This window comes from Mustelus asterias, chromosome 24, assembly GCF_964213995.1.
Source record: "Mustelus asterias chromosome 24, sMusAst1.hap1.1, whole genome shotgun sequence".
NCBI classification, from domain to species: Eukaryota; Metazoa; Chordata; class Chondrichthyes; order Carcharhiniformes; family Triakidae; genus Mustelus; species Mustelus asterias.
This window is the reverse complement of record NC_135824.1, coordinates 35,133,418-35,156,908: the sequence shown is the minus strand read 5'-3', so window position 1 is coordinate 35,156,908 and position 23,491 is coordinate 35,133,418. Positions and strand designations below refer to the sequence as shown.

Here is a 23,491-nt window from a genome sequence, read left to right as displayed (position 1 = left end):
CTACTTTACCATGTTAGGGTTTTAAGTTGGGGGGGGGGGGGGAGGGATGGTAGAGATCGCCCGCTGGACTTCAAGAGTGACCTATGCTTCACGGCCCTGCAGGAGGGCAGTGAGGCTTATCTGATGGGGCTGTTCGAGGGCACCAACCTGTGTGCCATCCATGCCAAGTGGGTCACCATCATGCCCAAGGACATCCACCTGACACAGCAAATCCGACAGGAGTGGGTCAAAATCCGCTTTTAGCTGCATCAAAATCATGAAACAGAGTAACCAAGCTGGCTTTAACACCTCAGGCATCTTGCAAGATGAAGGAAAGATCAATACCGCAGGCTACAGAGATCAGACTATTCACCCATACTATCTACCTGTCCAAGCTTGAGCTGGTAATGCACTCTCACTTACTGAAAATCAAAGCAAAATATTGCTGATGCTGCAAATCTGAAATAAAAACAGACAATATTGGAAAAACTCAGCACAGTCTGACAGTATCTGTGGAGGGAGAAACGGAGCTAACGTTTTGAGTCTGTAGGACTCTTTTTCCGAACTCTGAAGAAAATTCGTATGGACTAAGAATGTTAACACTTTTTTTTGATCTGAATGGTGTTGAGCTTCTTGAGTGTTGTTGGAGCTGCACTCATCCAAACTCCTGACTTGTGCATTGTAGATGGTGGGCAGGCTTTGGGAAGCTTGTGTCTGTGTGGAGTTTGCATATTCCCCCCATATCTGCGTGGGTTTCCTCCGGGTGCTCCTGTTTCCTCCCACATTCCAAAGATGTGTGTGTTAGGTGGATTGGCCATGCTGAATTTCCCCTTAGTGTCAGGGGGACTGTTAGGGTAAATATGTGAAGTAATGGGGATAGGTTCTGGGTGGGATTGTTGTTGGTGTAGACTCGATGGGCCGAATGGCCTCCTTCTGTACTGTAGGAATTCTATGATTCCATGAATCAGGAGGCGAATTATTCGCTACTGAATTCCCAGCCTTTGACCTGCTCTTGTAGCCACAGTATTTATTTCATAGAATCATAGAATTCCTACAGTGCAGCAGACAACCATTCAGCCCATCGAGTCTGCACCGACCACAATCCCACCCAGGCCCTATTCCTATAACACCATGCTTTTACCCTAGCTAGTCCCCTTGACACTAAGGGGCAATTTAGCGTGGCCAATCCACCTAATCCGCACATATTTGATTTGTGGGAGGAAACCGGAGCAGCCGGAGAAAACCCACGCAGACACGGGGAGAATGTGCAAACTCCACATAGACAGTGACCCAAGCTGGGAATTGAACCCAGGTCCCTGGCACTGTGAGGCAGCAGTACTGACCACTGTGCCACCGTGCCGCCCATTTGGTGAGTCCAGTTCAGTTTCTGGTCAATGGTAACCCCTAGGATGTTAATAGTGGGGATTCAGTGATGATAATGCCGTTATTAAAGGTTAATGGTTGGATTCTCTCATTGGAGATGGTCATTGCCTTGGTCTTGTGTGGTCTGAGTATTGCTTGCCACTTATCAGCCCAAGTCTAGATGTTGGGGTCATAGGTTCAAGGTGAGGGGGGGGAAGTTTCACACGGATATCAGAGGACGTATTTTACGCAGAGGGTGGTGGGGGCCTGGAATGCGCTGCCGGGCAAGGTGGTGGAGGCAGACACACTGGGAACGTTTAAGACTTATCTAGATAGCCACATGAACGGAGTGGGAATGGAGGGATACAAAAGAATGGTCTAGTTTGGACCAGGGAGCGGCGCGGGCTGGGAGGGCCGAAGGGCCTGTTCCTGTGCTGTATTGTTCTTTGTTCTTTGTTCTTGGTCTTGCTGCATTTGGACATGGATTGCTTCAATATCTGAGGAGGCATGAATGGTGCCGTACATCGTGCAACATCTGACCTGACGATGGAGGGAAGATCATTAATGAAGCACCTGAAGATGGTTGGGTCTAGGACCTTTGTTGTTGTTATCATTGCCTGCAGGACCTTGCTAATTGGCTGCGGCTTTCCCTGTGCCAAAACAGTGACTTCACTCCAAAAAGTATTTCATTGGTGATAAAGTACTTTGACACACCCTGAGATCAGGAAAGGTGCAAGCCTTTCGTTTTACAGGGATCATCCCCAGCATGTTTTCATTCTGCCGTTACGCTGGGATACATACCATCCATCCCTTGGGATTTGGTTGTTTTAACCTGGTCTCTGACCTCCGTCTTGTTGATATTATTCAGCACGATATTGATATTTAATCACAAATCTAATCATAACTGTTATTAGTGGGGGAACAAAATATCTTTACATTGCAGCTGAGCTCAGCAATGTCCGAAAGAAATATGAAACATTGTTTCTCCCAGTGGTAGAACGTCCTCTTAAAATACACAATAGTTAGATCCGAAGGTCAAAAGGTTTGTAAAAGCAATCAGTTGCAGGATGCATTAAAATGCAGCAGGAACGAGAGAGCGAATTACAAGAGAACCCTTGCCAGGTCCCGTCAGAGCAACGAATGAAGGGTAATTTCAACACAAGGTGTTCCTAGTTGGGTCAACACTGGTGGGAGAGACAGCTGATGGAACGGCACGGTGGTTAGCAATGCTGCCTCACGACACCAGGGACCCGAGTTCGATTCTGGCCTCAGGTGACTGTATGTGTGGAGATTGCACATTCTCCCCGTGTCTGCGAGGGTTTCCTCTGGGTGCTCTACTTTCCTCCCACAGTCCAAAGATGTACAGGTTCGGTGGATTGGCCATGCTAAATTGCCCCTTAGTGTCCAAGGATGTGTAGGTTGGGGGATTAGTGGGGTAAATACTTGGGGCTACAGGGATAGGGTCTGGGTAAGATGCTCTGTTGGGGGATCGGTGATGCAGACTCGATGGGCCAAAAGGCCTCCTTCTGCACTGTAGGGATTCTATGAAACTCCGAACAGATAAATAATGGGTTGTAATTCCCAATTCCATATCTGAACATAATGATAATAATAATCTGGCCACACTGATTAGATATTTATGTTTTTAGATTGAGGGTGAATTGTAGATTAAGCATTGACAAATGGCAAAAGCTGATGGTGAGGGGTACATGGGGGTGGAGTTTATTTCCATCCTCAGGGTCTGGTTGGTAACTCGGTGAACTGTATTTCCTACTTGTATATCCTAGAATCCCTGCAGTGCAGAAGGAGGCCAGTTGGCCAATGGAACCTGCACCTACTCTGCAACAAAGTATCGAACCAAGTCTCATCCCCCTGCCCCATCCCAGCAACCCCACATATTTCCCCTACTAATACACACATCCTGGGGCACTAAAGGACAATTTAGCATGGCCTGAACATCTAACCAACATATCTTCCTGCTGCCTCGGCAAAACAGCCAGCATAATTAAGGACCCCTCGCACCCTGGACATTCTCTCTTCCACTTTCTTCCGTCGGGAAAAAGATACAAAAGCCTGAGGTCACGTACCAATCGACTCAAGAACAGCTTCTTCCCTGCTGCCATCAGACTTTTGAATGGACCTACCTCACACTAAGTTGATCTTTCTCTACATCCTGGCTATGACTGTAAAACTACATTCTGCACTCTCTCCTTTCCTTCACTATGAACAGTATGCTTTGTCTGTATCGCACGCAAGAAACAATATTTTTCACTGTATACTAATACATGTAACAATGATAAATCAAATCAAATCAAATCATAGAACCATTCTGAGTTTCATCCTGTGGTATGCAAGTGATGACCATGGACACAGCCAGCTGAGCTGGAGCTTGCTGCGAGGTAGTCTTGTCTGCATTAGAATGTTGTGGCTTCAAATCTGTATCGAGAGATTGTTAGTACAGGTTTTAAGCTGGCACGTTGGTGCTGTTCTCTCAGAGTGACAATCTTGCAGGGTGATGCATTAAACTGAGGTGCTCTCTGCCAAAGGAGAGCATCACGTGACTTGAAACAAAGCAGACTAGGTTTCTTCTGGTATCTGGGCCAGTATTGATTTCTCAACCAACATCAGAAAACAGCTGATCATTTATCCAGCTGCTGTCCGTGGCATCCTACTGTGTGAAAATTGCTGCTTCTTTTCCTACATTACTACTGCGATGATACTTAAAAAGAAGCACTTCCTTGGCTGTGAAAGATGCTATCTAAATGCAGCTCTTTCTTTCCTGCAGGTTACATAGAAGCATAGAAAACATAGACGATAGGAGCAGGAGGAGGCCACTTGGCCCTTCGAGCCTGCTCCACCAGTTATTACAATCATGGCTGATCGCCCAACTCAATAGCCTAATCCTGCTTTTTCCCCATGACCTTTGATCCCATTCGCCCCAAGTGCTATATCCAGATGCCTCTTGAATGCATTCAATGTTTTGGCAGCAACTACTTCCTGTAGTAATGAATTCCACAGGCTCACCACTCTTTGGGTGAAGAAATGTCTCCTCATCTCTGTCCTAAATAGTCTACCCTGAATCCTCAGACTATGACCCCTCGTTCTGGACTCAGAGATTGTGTTGGGTCTCCAACATTACCTCCCAGATCCTGAAGAGGAAAATCTATCTGTGCCACAAAAATATTGAAGAAAATGTGTCAGCTTCAGTCTGAAGAATTCACAAAGGAGAATGTGTCAGATATTATTCAAATAGCCACCTCTTTCTCATTACTTTGACTGGTTCATTTGAAGGGATAATGGCATTGAATTTTCCTGTCTTCTTCGCCTTGGGAACATGTGACAGTTGGTCATCGAAATAGGACCTAATAGACCCAACACAATCTCTGACCCTCTTGGGCTGGGGGCACGGTTGGGCCAATGGGAAGTCTGCAGGACATGCAAATCCAGGAGTTTAATCACATGATGTAATCCTTGCCTTCACACCCTGAGCAGAACTGGACACCAGATATCTCCAATGAAGCATCGTAAAGGTTACACCAACTATTCAACAAACGGAACAACTGAAAGCAGCCTAGTTTTCCCCAGCCTATTGGTGTTTTCTATTCTTTCCTGGGATGTGGACGTCATTGGCTGGATCAGCGTTTGTTGCCCACCCCTAATTGCCCTTGAACTGAATGGCTTGTGAGGTCATTTCAGAGGGCAGTTAAGAGGTAAACCAGGTTCAAGTCCAATAAGTTTATTTGGTATCATGAGTTTTTGGAGTGCTGCTCCTTCAATCAGGTGAGTAGCCCCATTCACCTGATGAAGAAGCAGCGCTCCGAAAGCTCGTGATGCTATGGAAGTTAAAATGCTCAGATTTTAAAAAAATCATGCCTTCTCTGTAACAGCTTGCGAGAATCTTATTAATTTGCAGATCTTCAAGGGAGCCTGTCTACTTTGGATTAATCTTTTCCTTGCCTAGGCCTCAAAACATTCTGCTTTTCGACCTCACCGGAGGGTGAACAAGACCAGATTTTTTCCATAACAAATACCAAAGGCGAGATATGGGGATATGCTATGCAAGTGAAGGATTAGCAGAAGTCAATTTTTCATCGAATGAGAAAGGGCAAAAAGCCAGGATTTAATTGGCAAATATGTCTGTCAATGAAAGATGTGAAAAATCTCTTGTTCCTGATTTGCTGTAATTGACTATAACTGCTGAGCTGTTTCTCTGTAACTTCAGAACTACTCCAGCCATTTCAATAGAGGGAAGGGGAGTTCTCCTTGTGCACAAGCAATTAAAGACCTTGCATTGGATGCATGGTGTCCAGCGCTGTTTGTGTTAAGAGTTGACTAAGTGTGCCGAAGGTTGCTGGTACCCAAAGAACTCTGACATTACCAAATAAACCTGTTGGACTTTAACCTTGTGAGACTTCTTACTGTGCCCACCCCAGTCCAACGCCGGCATCTCCACATCAAGAGGTAAACCACTATGGGTCTGGAGTCGTATGTGGGCCAGAGCAGGAAGGATAACAGATTTCCTTTCCGAGATAGATTTTTTACAACAGTTGACAATCGTTTTCAAAAGAGGTGAGTTTCCCATTGAACCAAGAGAAATAAACCAAAGGGCAAGATTTCACATTAAGACTTGGTGATAACCGTCCGGACTTGCATTGGGGTATCACTGATTGACCTCCCTGTAGGACTCATAGAATACAAGCTCCCTGGTGATTGGCGATCTTACCAGGTGAAACTTGCATACCAGGCCCTTTATAAACCAGCCCCCAAGTGGGTCATAGAATCCTTATAGAAGGAGGCCACTCAGCGCATTGAGCCTGCACCGACCGACAACAATCCCACCCAGGCCCCATCGCCACAACCCCACGCTTTTACCCTGCTGGTCCTCCAGACACTGAGGGGCAATTTAGCCTGGCCAATCCACCTACCCACACATCTTTGGACTGTAGGAGAAAACCGGAACATCCGGAGGAAACCCACGCAGACACGGGGAGAATGTGCAAACTCCACACAGACAGTGACCCGAGGCTGGAATTGAACCCGGGTGCTTGGCGCTATGAGGCAGCAGTGCTAACCACTGTGCCACTGTACTGCCCATTACTGTACTGTCCTAGTTGGGAGCTGTTTGTGTTCACCAGGGGTTTGTGTTTTTACTTTGTGAATTCAGAAGCCGGAACTCTACCTGTGGCGGGCGAGGGTCCGACAATGGAAATCTCCATTGACCTCGGGTGGGAATTTCCGGTCTTGCCCGAGTGAAGCCGTAAAATCCCACCCAGACGGTCTGGAGGTGTGACAATTCTTCCAGCTCTTGTCACATTTAGAGGAATGGTCGGCTGAATTACTGTGGGAAAGCTGTGTTGGTATGAAATTGAAACAGTAGTGTCCTGTGGTACCTGATTGTCTCTATCTTATTCACTTTTTGTGCTGTTTGAATCACGATAGATAGGTTTTAGTCGGCGCAGGCTTGGAGGGCCGAAGGGCCTGTTCCTGTGCTGTAATTTTCTTTGTTCTTTGTTCTTTGTTTTTAATTAGTAGTTGGACAAAGGGGAGCTGGCAGGAAGGTAGATATGAAGCCGAGATTAGATCTGCTATGATCATATTAAATGGTGGACTAGACTTGAGGGGCTGAGCTGCCTACTCATGCTATCTAAATTATCTTGAAATTTTCCTTATTCACAACCCTTTTGCTTTGTTCAGGCACAATCAGATTGTCCCATTCCTTCTGCAGGGAGTCTTCACTCCATTCCTTCATGGTAGGAACACTGTTTTCTTTCTCTGAGGGCTCCACCTTGATTTTTCTGGTGTATCTTCGTTCCATTTGAATGTTCCTGATCCATGGGCACCATTGCCACGCTCTGTTCTTTCCTGTACCTTTGCCCCTCACTGAGATGCATTTTCTTGAGTTAATGGCCATTACTCTTCTGCTCCGGCATCGCCTTGCCATTGTGCGCTTCTGCTTGAAATTGCAGTTTGCTACAGTGCTCCTGGAGTGTGTCACAGCAATCATGGTCGGGGCTCACCGTTCTGTTGCTGGTCATTCCCATTCGTGTCTTCCACTCCATGCTTGGTGGGAATTATCAGAAAGTTTGGCTGGTCTGACCAAAGAGCATCTTCTGCCGTCTGCAGGGGAATTGGATAATTCGGCTCTGCGAAGAGTGAAGACAATTCAGAGCTGAGGTCCCAGTCAAGAGTCGCTTCACTGGTGAACCTCTTTGGAACTTGCACTTTCCTGTAGTTGATGACGGAGGTTGTTTGAACACCTTCTGCCATTTTGAGGAAGTTAAGGACTATACAAGCATTCCTGCTTAACAGCGAAAAGGATTGATTTTCGATGAGGTGAAAATGTTGGAATATTTGCCATATCGGAATGGTTCTAGGATCAGGCCTATGATGGTAAGTCAGATTCCTGCAGTGTCACAGAGTGGGTGTGTCTGTTGTCGTTGGCCAGAGGCCCTTCATCCACAGAACCTTGTCTGAGGGGATTGTAACATTGGCTCCTGTGTTTAAGTTGAAATTTGTGATCTGACCATTTACAGAGATGTCAGCATTCCAAAAGGAAAATCTGGGATCCTTGACTTCAACCAAGAAACACAGTTGGATATTTTTCCTGGTGTGGTGCATAAGAACTAAGAGTAGCAGTCAACAATTCAGCCCCTCAAGTCTACTCCACCTTCAATATAATCATGGCTGATCTCATCTCGGCCTCATCTCCATTTTCTTGATCGCTTCACTTCATCCCGCTACTAATTAAAATCTTATCTATCTCCTCCTTAGATTTGTTTAGTGTTCTGGTGGTCACTGCACTTTGGAGTAGAGAATTCCACAGATTCACAACCCTCTGAGTGAAACAATTCCGCCTCATTTCTGTTTTAAATCTGTCCTTAGCCTAAAACTAAGGCCTCTCATTCTAGAATGTACAACAAGGGGAAACATCCTCTCTACGTCGGCCCTGTCAATCTGCTTTAGCATTTTATACACCTCAATTAGATCTCCTCTCATTCTTCTAAACTCCAGCAAGTTTGGTCTAAACTGCTCAATCTCTCTTCATAAGACAAGTTCTTCATCCCTGGAATCAATCCAGTGAACCTTCTCCGAAATGCCTTCAATGCATTTATGTCCTTCCTCAAATAAGGGGAGCAAAACTCTGTGCAGTATTCCAGATGTGGTCTCACCAATGCCCAGCACTTGAATGTAGCCCAGTCCATCATGCAAACCAGCCTCCCATCCATTGACACTGTCTACACTTCCCGCTGCCTCGGCAAAGCAGCCAGCATAATTAAGGACCCCACGCACCCCGGACATTCTCTCTTCCACCTTCTTCCATTGGAAAAAAGATACAAAAGTCTGAGGACACGTACCAACCGACTCAAGAACAGCTTCTTCCCTGCTGCCATCAGACTTTCGAATGGACCTACCTCGCATTAAGTTGATCTTTCTCTACACCCTAGCTATGACTGTAACACTACATTCTGCACTCTCTCGTTTCCTTCTCTATGAACGGTATGCCTTATGTGTATAGTGTGCAAGAAACAATACTTTTCACTGTATACTAATACATGTGACAATTATAAATCAAATCAAATCAAATCAAAATCAAACTTTTATACTCTATTCTATTAGTAATGAATGCCAAAGGTCTGTTTGCCTTCCTTCACAGCTCCAGGGACCTGGGTTCAATTCCCGGCTTGGGTCACTGTCTGTGTGGAGTTTGCACATTCTCCCCGTGTCTGTGTGGGTTTCCTCCGGGTGCTCCGGTTTCCTCCCACAGTCCAAAGGTGTGCGGGTTAGATTGATTGGCCAAGCTAAAAAAATTGCCCTTAGTGTCCTGGGATGCGTAGGTTAGAGGGATTAGTGGGTAAATATGTAGGGATATGGGGGTAGGGCCTGGGTGGGATTGTGGTCAGTGCAGACTCGATGGGCCGAATGGCTTCTTTCTGTGCTGTAGGGATTCTAAGATTCTTATTACCTGCTGCACCTGCATACTAACTTTCTGTGATTCATGTGTAAGGACCATCAGATCCCTCTGCATTGAAGCATTTTGAAGTTTCACTCCATTTAGGTAATAAGTTGCCTTTTTATTCCTCCGACTAAAATGGATAACTTCACACTTATCCATTTAAATTCCATCCGGCACATTTTGATCCACTCACCTGACCAATCCATATCCATCTGTGAATTTTTTATTTCCTCATTGCAACTTGCTTTCCCACCTATTTTAATATCATTTGCAAATTTGGCTACAGTACATTCAAGCTAATATATTACCCCAAAGCTTTAAATCAAAGATTTACACCCTTTAGAACATTAGGGGTGGCACACAGCGTCAGGGACCCGGATTCAATTCTGGCCTCGGGTCACTGTCTGTGTGGAGTTTGCAGGTCCTCCCCGTGTCAGCGTGGGTTTCCTCCAGGTGTTCCGATTTCCCCCCACAATCCCAAGGTGTGTAGGTTAGTTGAGTTAGCAAGGTAAATGGGTAGGGTGACAGGAAGGTCTGGGGGTGGGCCCGGGTAAGATGCCCTTTTGGAGAGCTGGTGCAGAAGCGATGGGCTGAATGGCCTCCTTCTGTATTGTAAGGATTTTATGACTTTTCTGAGTATGATGTGGAGATGCCGGCGTTGGACTGGGGTGGGCACAGTAAGAGGTCTCACAACACCAGGTTAAAGTCCAACAGGTTTATTTCGAATCACGAGCTTTCGGAGCGCTGCTCCTTCATCAGGTGAATTGGTTTTCTGAGTTTGTTAGGGTGATTAAGAGGTGATTATTGGATTCAGCTGACTTTTTAAAAGTTCTCTTTTTATTTGCAGAGCTTGGATGCCGGATGGTATGCTGCCAACTCTGAACTCAGATTGGCTGCAGTGATTAACAAAATGGACTGCCCTGACTGATTAATAGCCTAAAGACTTTTAAAAGCTAGCTCAGCCTGAGAATTTCTGCTCACCCTAGCACCTTTGACTCTGCAATTAATGAGGATTCACAGTGGATCACCACGTGATCCACTGCAGGCCATCGGCTGCACATTGGATTTCTCTTCTGCCCTTTAGCTCCCATGTCTGTAACGGAATCTCCTCCTCAGCCAATCTCCAGCTGTCTCTTCAGTCCAGGTACACTTCAGTCAGGTTAGCCATGATGTGGAGATGCCAGCGTTGGACTGGGGTGGGCACAGTAAGTAGTCTCACAACACCAGGTTAAAGTCCATCAACTTTATTTGGTATCACGAACTTTCGGAGCGCTGCTCCTTCATCAGGTGAGTGATGAAGGAGCAGGGCTCCGAAAGCTCGTGCTTTGGGGTCATAGGTTCAAGGTGAAGGGGGGGAGGTTTAACACAGATATCAGAAGGACATATTTTACACAGAGGGTGGTGGGGGCCTGGAATGCGCTGCCAGGCAAGGTGGTGGAGGCAGACACACTGGGAACGTTTAAGACTTATCTAGCTAGCCACATGAACGGAGTGGGAATGGAGGGATACAAAAGAATGGTCTAGTTTGGACCAGGGAGCGGCACGGGTTTGGAGGGCCGAAGGATCTGTTCCTGTGCTGTATTGTTCTTTGTTCTCTTTGTTCTTTGTACTCAGTCAGGTCAGGATGCTATTATTTTAAGCTTTCAGATTCTGGATCCTGAACCAGATTCTTTGGCTCTGGGTTTGAACATTAACTGTCACCATGTTGTAAGGGTTTGTTCAGTATTGAATCATAGAATCCCTACACTGCAGAAGGAGGCCATTTGGTCCATCGAGTCTGCACCGACAACAATCCCACCCAGGCCCTATCCCCATAACCCCACGTATTCATCCTGCTAATCCCCCTGACACTAAGGGGCAATTTAACATGGCCAATCAACCTAACCCGCACATCTTTGAAGTGTGGGAGGAAACCAGAGCACCCGGAGGTGCCACCCAGTAGGTCTCACAAGGAGGTTCAGAGGCTTTTAAAATTGAACATTAAGTGTTCAATGTTAAGACATAACTATCCACACATATGTGATACTGTGCGGCACGGTGGCACAGTGGTTAGCACTGCTGCCTTACAGCGCCAGGGACCCGGGTTCAATTCCCGGCTTGGGTCACTGTCTGTGTGGAGTCTGCACATTCTCTCCATGGCTGTTTGGGTTTTTTCCGGGTGCTCTGGTTTCCTCCCATGGTCCAAAGATGCTTGGGGTTATGGGGATAGGGTCCAAAGATGCTTGGGGTTATGGGGATAGGGCCTGGGTGGGATTGTGGTCTGTGCAGACTCGATGGGCCAAATGGCCTCCTTCTGCATTGTAGGATTCTATGATTCTATGTATAAAGTATAGCCAGATGAGGAGTTAACTTCATGCTGACTTCTACTTCATTCTTTCCATATGACTCTGTCTCCTGCCCTGACCTGTCGGCTCTCCTTGCTCGTATCTTGTCATGTGACTCTTTTCATCAGTCAGTAGGCGGGACCGTTCTCCATTTCCATGGTAACCTATAGAACATAGAACAGCACAGAACAGGCCCTTCGGCCCACGATGTTGTGCCGAGCTTTATCTGACCTATGCTACAATTAATATCAATCAAGACATTAATATTAATCAAGGGGCAGCACGGTGGCACAGTGATTAACACTGCTGCCTCAAGCGCTCGGGACCCAGGTTCAATTCATGGCTTGGGTCACTGTCTGTGCAGAGTTTGCATGTTCTCCCTATGTCTACGTGGGTTTCCTCCGGTTGCTCCGGTTTCCTCCCACATTCCCAAGATGTGCGAGTTAGGTTGATTTGCCTTGCTAAATTGACCCGAGTATCGGGGGAGTAGCAGGGTAAATGCATGGGGATAGGGCCTGGGTGGGATTGTGGTTGGTGCAAATCTGATGGGCCAAATGGCCTCCTGCAATATAGGGATTCTATGACATTACTCAAAAAAATAATTGGACTGAATCTTGATAAATCCCCTGGTCCAGATGAGTTAACTCTCAGAGTGTTGAAGGAGTTGGCTATAGGGATAGTAGATCCATTGATGGTTATCTTTCAAAATTCTATAGGTTCTGGAAAGGCTCTTACAGACTAGAAAAGCAGCAATGTAACCCCACTATTTAAGAAAGGAGGGAGAGAGAAAACAGAACCACAGACCAGTTTCTTTGTCACCAGTAGTAGGGAAAATGCCAAGTCTGTTATAAAGGGTGTGATAATGCAATCCTTAGAAAATAATGAGGCGAGGGGGGGGGGGGGGGCACAGTCAATATGGATTTATGAAAGGGAAATCATGTTTGACAAAGCTGTTGGAGTTTTTGAGGAAGTTACCTGTAGCATGGATGACAGGGAACCAATGAAGGCAGAGTACTTGGATTTTCAGAAAGCTTTTGTTCGGGTCCCACGCAGGAGGTTAGTGAACTAAATTAGAAACACGGGATTGGGAAAAATATACTGGCATGGATTAAGAATTGGTTGGAAAACAGAGAATAGGAATAAATGGGTCATTCTCAGGTTTTTAACAACACCAGGTTAAAGTCCTGGCTTTGACCTTAACCTGGTGTTATTAAAACTCTTACTGTGTTTACCCCAGTCCAACGTCGGCATCTCCACATCATTCTCAGGATGGCAGGCTGTGGCTAGTGGGGTATCACAAGGATCAGTGCTTGGGCCACAGCTGTTCACAATATCAATGATTTGGATGTTGGAAGCAAATGTAATATTTCCACATTTACTGACGACAGAAAACTAGGTGAGAGTGGGTGTTGCTAAATGGATACAAAAATGCTTCAAGGTGACTTGGACAGGTTAAATGAATGGATAAGAACAAGGCAGGTGGAATGTGAATAAATGTAAACTTATTCACTTTAATAGAAAATAGAAATAGAGAATATTTCTGAAATGGCGAGAGATTGGGAAATGTTGATGTCCAAAGATGTCCTTTGTGAGTCAGCAAAAGCTATTAAAAAGGCAAATGGTCTGTTGGCCATTGTTGCAAGGGGATTTGAGTACAGGGAGTCAAGGGGTCTTTCTGCAATTGTATAAAGCCTTGGTGAGCTGGTGCATCTGGAGTTTTGATCTCCTTATCAAAGGAAGAATAAATTTGCCATAGAAGGTTGCAATGGAGGTTCACCAAAATAGTTCCTGGGATGGCGGGATTGTGAGGAGAAACTGAGGAAACTAAATCTTCATTCTCCAGAGCTTTGAAAAATGAGGGTTGAACTCATTGAAACTTACAGAATTCTTACAAGGTGTGACATGGGTGGGTGTAGATAGGATATTTCCCCTGGCTGATGAGTCTATAACCAGGAGACACATAAGGGGCAACCATTTACGGTTGGTATGAGGAGGTATTTCTTCACTCAGAGAATGGTGAATTGTTGGAATTATCTGCCCCAGAGGGCTGTGGAAGCTCAGTGTGACAATACCCACTAGGTCCATGGGGAATCACTGATTGATTATCCTGTGGGGTTCATTGAGTGTGAGTTCCCCTGGCAACAGGCAGTGGCCTGCCCGGCTGGAACTCATTACCTGAGCCTTTTATAAGGCAGGCCCAGGACTGGGCCTGCTGAACTGTTGTCCCAGGCAGGGACTAGTGTGTGTACACTACTTTCATTGCATAATAAACTATGTTCCTTTCCATTCGGGCTTCCTCAATCATTACACTCAGTCATTGAGCATGAAGAAGAAGAAATTAGTAGATTTCTGAATACTAATTACATTGAGGGGTGTGGGGTTAGCACAGGTAAGTGGTGTAAGTAAGTGGGGCATGGGTCTCCTTCACTTTGACTCTCCTGGACTTCGATGCTTTGCCCTGGGGGCATGTTGCACTGCCTGGGTCTTGCCTGGCTTGAGCCAGTTCAGGTGAGATAAAATCTAAGAAAAATTGGGGTAAGCAATTGGGAATGGAGTGAAAAGCTGACGCTGATTACCACTCGAAGGAAGTCCAGGCCCACATATTTTACCTTAAGTTAAAGGGTTAGGGTTAGGGGAATTTTCCGTCCTGCCCACCACAGGAATTGTGGAAAATCCTGCCAATGAAAACATAACCGTCTTGTAAGGTTCTGCATTTGTAATGCTAGCTACCAAAACCTTTCATCATTTTAAACACCTTTATCAAATCTCCCCCTTTTTCTACTGTGAGGAGAACAATCGCAGCTTCCCTGGTCCCACTGAGGTCTCTCATACCTGATATTATTCCAATAAATCACCCCTGCACCCTCTCCAAGACTTCGACATTCATTAAACTGCTCAGAATTACCCGCAATACCCCAGCTGAGACCAAGCCAGTGTTTGATTAGAATTCACAATATCAAGGTTTAGGGTTAGCATTCTGCAGTGAAATGTTGGAAAGAACCGGAAGCCTTTTGAAACGGACGCATTTCAGGCATCGCTCTGGATCAACCTTCACGAAATGAGCTCCAAATAATTAGCAAACAATGCAGGATCCAAAGCGCTAACGTATTCGCTGGGAGCGAGATGGTCTAACTACTGGTTTGACCCGTGAGCACTGTCTGATGAATGGCCCTGGAGATTCTTGCATTGTGACCACTCTAACAGTACAGCCGCCTTAAATCTTGCTGCGTGCATCACCCTATCATAGAGCAAGCTTCACATCTCCCTGTCCTGCAAATCAGCTGCACATAAATAACAGTGAAATGAAGCAAAATGTAATTACAATTTCCACTAGCGTCTCAGCAGATAGCTGGTAAAAGCATCACCTGAAATCCACTGTGGCAGTCAATTTTCAATTAATGTCAGCGCAGAAAAGTGATAAAAGAGTCATTCATCACAGCAAACTACAAAATCAACAATGAATCATCGCGAGGTCACGTGTTCTGAGGTCATGAAATCAAGGGCAGTTATTGTCCTATTAATAGGACAGAGAGCCAGCCACCTCCTTCAGACAATGTGTAATTACGTTTTATGGGCATGCGATGCATCTAGTAACTTTGTGAATTTTTTGAAAATCTACCACAAATCCTTTCAAACTGCAAAGCCATTTGGAAATCCTGATTGAGAAAGACCCTCATCCAGTGCGAAATAATTCCTGTTCATCACTGCCGGATCTGAAGTTTCCAATTAAATTCAACCCCAATTATACCGCGGCAATTTTCTTAGGAGAGCAGTACTCATGATATTGGGGTCCGTTTCAACTTTTGGGGTTCGACCACAGCAGCGTGCTACCCTACCACTGCCCACCCTCCCCCCCCCCCCCCTCCCCCCACCTCCCCACCTTTCCAGCAGTAAAGAGACACCCTGTGATCCTGAGACCCCAGACTCATGGCTGCTGGGCTGTGACGCAGGAAAGAGCACAGCCCCCCCTCAAACCTCACAGTCGCTGATGCCAGGAAGCTCCATTGCCAGGGCAGGATGAGGGAGGTTTGGGAGCACAGAGGGTGAGGTCCTGGGGCAGCAGAGGCCTCGATTACTTTTGTTGGCCCCAGAGGGACACTCCTGTGTTTCTGGGGATCACAGAAAATTTGTCCACCATCTTTGCCATCCCTCTTCTCTCCTATTGCTTGTGGAATTGGTCAAGGAGTACCTTGCATAGTATTAATATCCCTACAGTGCAGAAGGAGGCCGTTCAGCCCATCGAGTCTGCACTGACTCTCCAAGAGCATCCCACCCAATCCCTGTAACTCCAGGTATTTACCCCATTAATCCCCCTAACCTACACAACTTGAGACACGAAGGGGCAATTTAGCGTGGCCAATCCCCCTAAACCTGCACACCTTTGGACTGTGGGAGGAAACAGGAGCACCCGGAGGAAATCCAAACAGACATGGGAAGAACATGCAAACTCCACACAGACAGTCTCCTCAGGCAGGAATTGAACCAGGGTCCCTGGCACGGTGAGGCAGCACTGCTAACCACTATGCCAACATTCCGAAGAATGTAAATGCATTGGAAGTAGTCCAGAAAAGGTTTACCAGCCTAATACCAGGAATTCGCAAGTTGTCTTACGAGAAAGGTTGGACAGACTAAGCTTGTATCCGTTGGAGTAGGGAACGAGGTGACGTAATTGAAAGGTATAAGAACCCCTGAGAGGTATTGACTGGGTGGATATGGAGCAGATGTTTCCTCTTGTGGGAGAATCTGGAACTAGGGGGCCACTGTTTAAAAATAAGGGTCGCCCATTTTAGAGATGAGGAGGCTTTATTTTCTCTCAGAGGTCGTGAGTCTTTGGAACTCTCTTCCTCAAAAGGCAGTGGAAGCAGAGTCTTTGAATATTTTGATGGCAGAGCTCAAACGATTCTTGATCAAGGGGGTGAAAGATTATTGGGGGTAGGTGGGGATGAGGAATTAAGGTTACAATCATATTAGCCATGATCTTATTGAATGGCAGAGCAAGCTTGATGGGCTGAATGGCCTACTCCTGTTCCTAATTGTATGTCGTAGGAATTGTACACTTCCTACCGGTTCCAATTAAAACTCCTAATTTGGGTACTATTTACATTGTAAGATCCTGATCTCCACATTAGAATGAGTCCGTTAGCTGAAACAGGGCTTCCTGAGGTAAACCCTTTCAAGCTGGAGCCAGCTCAGTTAGCTGCTGCTAATAGGATGAGAAGGCAACATTTTGAGGCCATTATTGATTTGATTTGATTTATTATTGTCACATGTATTGGGATACGGTGAAAAGTATTGTTTCTTGCCTGTTATACAGCCAAAACATACAGTTCATAGAGTACATAGGCTAGAAGGAAAGGAGAGGTTGCAGAATGTAGTGTTACAGTCATAGTTAGAGTGTAGAGAAAGATATATGATTGGTCCATTCAAAAGTCTGCCCCTTTATTATAAGGTGAGGGCAGAGAAAACCAAGTCCATTGGCCGCAGGAACAGACTTGTCATGTTGCCAGGGCACCCACAATGCTCTGGGTGTATCTTCAGCACATGGACCCTATTGGCCTCCTATGGAAGGAAGCTGATATTGTTCTCTTCAGAGATAAGCTTACCCATTAGTTGTGGCTTCCATGTCGAGGTGTGAGCCTTCCTGCATCCCCTGCAGTAGAATGTTGCGAGTTCATGTTCCCACTCCAGGGACTTGACCAGTGAGTCTACGCGGCCACTCCAGTGCAGAACTGAGGGAGTGCTGCACTGTCTTTCAGATGAGACATCAAACCAAAGACCCATCTGCCCTCTCGGGTGAGTATAAAAGATCTAATGCCACTCTTTGAAGCACTGGGGGGGGAAGTCTCCCTGGGGTCCGCGCCAATATTTGTCTCTCAACAATGCCACAAAAACAGATTATTTGGCCAAGTATCTCATTTCCATTTGCTGTGCACAAACTGGCTGGTCGCATTTTGACGTTCCAAGAATGATTACACTTCTTCAGAGGAGCAGGAGTTGAGCATTTGGACACATGGGCCTGCACCACCATTTGATGAGATAAGGGATGATCTGTATCCCAACTGCAAATACCTACCTTCACCCTGTACTATTTCATGGCCAGGATTTTCCAGCCCCTCCCAGCTGGACATTATGGTCACGCCAAACTGAATGGAGATTTAAATGGTTCACCACATCCACGGGGGGAGAGAGACATGCCCGTGCCAAGGCCGTCAAATCTTGGCCCCGATCTTAGCCGAACCAAAGATTATCAATTTCAGGTTTAAAATCTACAATTGATCGAAAATCAATTGCCATTTTGGAGAAACGAATTTCCAAGCTTCTATCACCCTTTGCGAGTAGAAATCTTTCCTAATTCCAAAGTCCAAAGATGAGCAGGTTAGGTGGATTGGTCATGCTAAGTTGTCCCTTAGTGTCCCAAGATGTGTAGGTTAGGGGGGATTATCGGGGTAAATGTGTGGGGTTACAAAGGTAGAGCCTGGGTGGGATGCTCTGTCGGACAGTCTGTCTGGTGCAGACTCGATGGGCTCAATGGCCTCCTTCTGCACTGTAGGGATTCTATGATTTTATGATTAATTTAATTCGTACAAGGTCTGGTTTTAATTTTTAGATTATGGGCGGAATTTCCCATCCACCAACCCACCCCCGGCCATTGGCTGCCAGTGGGATCTTCCAACCCCGCTGATGTCTTTTGCGTGGCTCGCCCACCCCAGAGCCAGGGAGCCCACCGCAGGGGTTTGTCTTCAGTAGGACCAGGGCGAGATGGTGGCACAGTGGTTGGCACTGCTGCCTCACTGCGCCAGGGAGCCGGGTTCAATTCCGGCCTCGGGTGACTGGCAGTGTGGAGTTTGCACATTCTCCCTGTGTCTGCGGGGGTTTCTTCCGGGTGCTCCGGTTTCCTCCCACACTCCAAAGATGTGTGGGTTAGATTGATTGGCTGTGCTAAATTGCCCCTTAGTGACAGGGAGATTAACAGGGTAAACACGGGGTGACAGGGATAGGGCCTGGGAGGGACTGTTGTCGATGCAATCTCGATGGACCGAATGGCCTCCTTCTGCACTCTAGGGATTCTATGATTCTATGACCCTGCCAGTGGGCAGGGCCTGGTCAATCTCACCCTGTGTCCCCTTGTCCTAAACTCCCAAAACAGAGGAAATGGCTTCTCTTTACAAGGAACAAAGAAAATTACAGCACCGGAACAGGCCCTTGGACCCTCCAAGCCTGCACCGACCATGCTGCCATCTGAACTAAAACCCCCTACCCTTCCGGGGACCATATCCCTCTATTCCCATCCTATTCATGTATTTGTCCAGATGCCCCTTAAAACTCACTATCGTATCCGCTTCCACTATCTCCCCCGGCAGCGAGTTCCAGGCACCCGCCATCCTCTGTATAAAATAACCTGCCTCGTACATCTCCCTTAAACCTTGCCCCTCGCACCTTAAACCTATGTCCCCTAGTAATTGACTCTTCCACCCTGGGAAAAAGCTTTGGACTATCCACCCTGTCCATGTCCCTCATAATCTTGTAGACTTCTATCAGGTCGCCCCTCAATCCCCGTCATTCCAGTGAGAACAAACCAAGTTTCTCCAACCTCTCCTCATAGCTAATGCGTCCATACCAGGCAACATCCTGGTAAATCTTTTCTGTACCCTCTCCAAAGCCGCCACATCCTTCTGGTAGTGTGGCGATCAGAATTGAACACTGAGGGCCCGATTTTACCATTTTCATTCTAAGTGCTGAATCTGGGCGTAATTCAGATGCGACTTGGAAATCTGCACTCTGGCGCCCCCATACGCACTAGGCCTGCAAAACAAATCTCAGGTCTGAATCACGCTGTGGGCGGGGCTTAGTGCGGCCAGAACGATCGGAGCTCCGAACTGCGCATGCGCAGTTAGAAAACAATTTGAAAAAGCGCGCCTGTGTCAGATCGCTCCCGGGCCGCAGAAAGCGGAGAAAGCGGCCCGGGAGTGAAATGTGGGAGCGATGGCCCCCACACACATCACTGTCCCCCTTATCCACCCACTGCCCCCCCCCCGCTACCCAGATCGATCATGACCCGCTGCCCCCTTTCCCCCTTCCGATTGCCCACAGAGTGGCAGCAGATCCCCCTGCCCCCCCGTCCCCCCCACCAGAGATCCATCTTCTCCTCCCCCCCCCACCAGTGAGCGATCGGGCCTCCCTCCCCCCCCCCACCCCCAACCCCCACCGGAGATACATCTTACCCGCCTCCCTTCTCACCCCCCACTAGAGAATGATCTGGCCTCACTCCCCCTCCCCCCCCCCACCCCGAGAATGATCTGGCCTCACTCTCCCCACCCCCCCTCCCAGAAAATGATCTGTCCTCACTCCCCTCCCCCCACCCCCCCAAGAGAATGATCTGGCCTCACTCCCCCCACCTGCCCCCCCCCAGAGGAACATTTGACCCACCTCCTCCTCCCTCCCCACCCCCTCACCAGAGAATGATCTGATCCGCCTCCCTCCCCCCCGCGACCAGACAACGAACGGCCCTCCCTCCGCCCCCACCAGAGGTACATCTGACCCACCTCTTCCTCCTCCCCCCTCCAATCAGAGAATGATCTGACCCGCCTCCTTCCTCCCTCCCACCACCGATCTGAGTCAGGGAGCCGTTGGAAGCTCTGAACTCGCTCTTCAGCAGCTGGAGCGCCCGATTCAGACTTTTATTCAGCAGGTTTATTTCGGCGCGGTTCCGGATCGGCAAACGCGGTGGTAAAGGGGGAAATGCTGATAAAGTTGGGCGGGCAGTTCATTAATTCAATTTAAGTGCATGCAAATACATTTAAATCGCCGTTGCGCCCGTTTCAGGCGCGAAGCGGATCGCGGCCATTCCCGGGTTTCGGTAAAGTGGCCATCTGCGTGGGCGCAGGTGCGGATTGCGTTAATGGCCTCACATCCGACTTTACCACGTTTTCGCGCCCGAAAACGGGCGTGACGCAATGGTAAAATATTGGCCCTATATTCCAAGTGCGGCATAACCAAGGATCTATAAAGCTGCAACATGACTTGCCAATTTTTAAACTCAATGCCCCGGCCGATGAAGGCAAGCATGCCGTATGCCTTCTTGACTACCTTCTCCACTTGCGTTGCCACTTTCAGTGAGCTGTGTACCTGTACACCCAGATCCCTCTGCCTATCAATACTCTTCCAAAATGCATGATATCATAAACACTTTCAATCACACTCGCTGCAGCAGGGTTCGAACCTACGCGGGGACACACCATTGGATTTCAAGTCCAACGCCTTAGCCGCTCGGCCATTGCAGTGGTTATCCAGCCTGTCAATCCCTTTGAAAACGTGGATCAAATCACCCCTTAACCCAGGGCACTTCATTGGCTGTGAAGCACATTGGGATAATGCTGAGTACATGGAAGATGGAACTTCAATACACCTCTGTGCCACAATCTTGACTTCTGACTGCAACGTGGAGAAAGGCAGAGCTTTATCAGCTGGAGATAGCCCGACAATAATACACAAGGAGGCTTCAGTCCCATTAGCAAGAAAATAGCAGTCAGTATCTCTCAGACTATTACTCAGTGCTGCGTTTTAAACGGTGCAAAGGGAACATCTGAACAGGATGTCAAACAGTATAAAATATATTGTTATTTTGTCATTGAAGGGGACCAATTCTGGCTCTGTATCAGAATGAAGATACAAAACCTCAGAATGTTAATTATATACCGCGTGCAAAATCGTTTGTCTAGAAATAATTTCAACATGGCCCAAAGAGCACAAAGAAACACAGCATGATGCACTGCTCCCCGAACACAATCTTTTGGGGCAGATTTATTGCAGCGACCCTGGGGGAATGATAACCATCAACATGTTATCATTCTCAAACCCTCCTCCAACTGCCCTCCTTGTGGTCTTCAGGGGATAGAAGGGCAGCCACTCCCAGGGGGCAGATCGACAATTCAAACATTCGAGTGAAGTTGCACCCTCTGGTTTCAGCCAGATTTACAGGGTTAACAGCAATCAGCTGGCCTTCCCACCTCTCAGGGAACCAATTAGCTGAAGGGAGGTGAGGACAGTTTTGGGGAGATGGTGTGTGTGTTTATAGCACTGCTTGTGGGTCAAGACAAGCAGAAAGACTCCCCCTCACTTTCCCACACCCCCCACTCCTCCCCGGGCCCTAAGATCCTGTCCATCAGAAACTGTACCCTGCCCCCCCTGCAACCCCCATAGAAAGGGGGCAATTTTACCATCGAGCTGCGCCCGTTTTCAGGCGCGGAAATTTGGTAAAGTTGATCCGCGCCCCACTTTACCAAGGCCGAAAATGGACGTGATCGGGACCGCGCCCGAAACATTTAAATGTATTTGCATGGTTTTTAATACAATGAACAAGCTGCACGCCCTATTTTACCAGCATGTCCGCCTTTACCACTGCGTTCGCCAATCCGGAATCGTCCTGGAACAAACACGCTGCAAAAGAGTCCGCTGAGGGTGCTCCATCATGAGGGTTAGTGAGGAGGTAAGTGCCGAGCGTCTGACAGCTCTGTGCTGCATCGTATTGTGGTGGCCATTTTGTTTTTCCAGTCGGTGGCGGCTCTGCGAGTGAGTGTGTGTGTGTGTGTGTGTGGGGGGGGGGGGGGGGAGTGGGGGGCTGTTGCTCTGCAGGGTCTCCAATGTCCGACTTGCAGCACTGATCCGGGTCTCAGCACTGACCTCGGATCTTGGGGATGCTGCTGGGTCCTAGTGCACTCAGCACTCTTCCAACTGAAGGATGTGCACAAAGCCCTTGGAAATGGTACTGCTGCAGCCTCAGAACTTATCTGTGTTGCTGGGGTGCATGTGGGTGGGGAATGGGGGGGGGGGGGCTGTGTTGCCGGGGAGCCTGTGGGGGGGGAGGGGGGGATGGGCAGTATGTGTTGCTGGGCTTGGGGCAAGCAGCATCTTCAACCTCTCCATGAGTCTCTCTCCTTCTCAACCCCCCCCAATTCTCTCAACCCCCCCCGCCCCCCATTTTCCCACCTCCCCCCTCCCCGCTTCAGATTGACAAGATGGCTTTTGTGATGCTGCTGGAGCTGAGGAGGAGGGGGAGCAGGAGGAAGAATTGCGGGCACAGGAGGCCCAGGCCTCACCACTGGCAGGAGTGGAGGGAAATGATCACCGGAGGCAGGAGGTGGCTGCCATTCGCCCAGAGAGGGGGCACAAGAGAAGGAGGGAGCGGAGACCCCGGCAGTTTCGTGCACGAGTGTCGTTTGAACAGGTGTTGGACACCGTGTGCTGCCGACATTTCCGGCTCCGAAAGGAGACAGTGCAACACCGTTGCCACCTGCTGCAGGACTTGGCACCTCGGGGCGGAGGGGGGCACCCACTCTTGGTGGCTGTCAAATTGACGGCCGCTCTGAACATTTATGCCACAGGCTCCTTCCAGACCCCCAGCGGAGATGTACGTGGCATTTCCCAGTCAGCTGTCCACACGGAAGCCCTGTATGCCCGGGCTGGGCAGTACATCAAATTTGACCTGGACCCGGCCCAGCAGGAAGCCCGGGCTGCAGGATTCACAGCCATTGCGGGGATGCCCAATGTGCAGGAGGCCATCGACTGCACCCACGTCGCCCTCAAGGCCCCGTTGCAGCATCCACGAAGATTTGTCAGTAAAAAGGGGTTCCACTCCCTAAATGTGCAATTGGTCTGTGGTGAAGATGAACATCATGCCCGGCTGTGCCAGACTCCCCGGCAGCGCGCACGACAGCTTCATTCTGAGGAGCTCAGACATACCGGAGGCCTTTGAGGAGGAGCCCAGGCTGCAGGGGGGTGGCTCGAGGGTGATATGGGTTACCCGCTTCGGACATGGCTGATGATGCGTGTGCGGAGGCCTGAGACTGAGGCGGCGACCCGTTATAATGAGGCC

At 48.1% G+C, this 23,491-nt stretch overlaps 1 non-coding gene across 1 annotated transcript; it reads right to left on the bottom strand.

Annotated features, from left to right (window-relative positions):
* Positions 1-20,819: 20,819 nt before the first annotated feature.
* trnas-uga (transfer RNA serine (anticodon UGA)) lies at positions 20,820-20,900 on the bottom strand. Its single transcript has one exon. It is a non-coding gene; the product is annotated as a tRNA-Ser (tRNA).
* Positions 20,901-23,491: the final 2,591 nt, after the last annotated feature.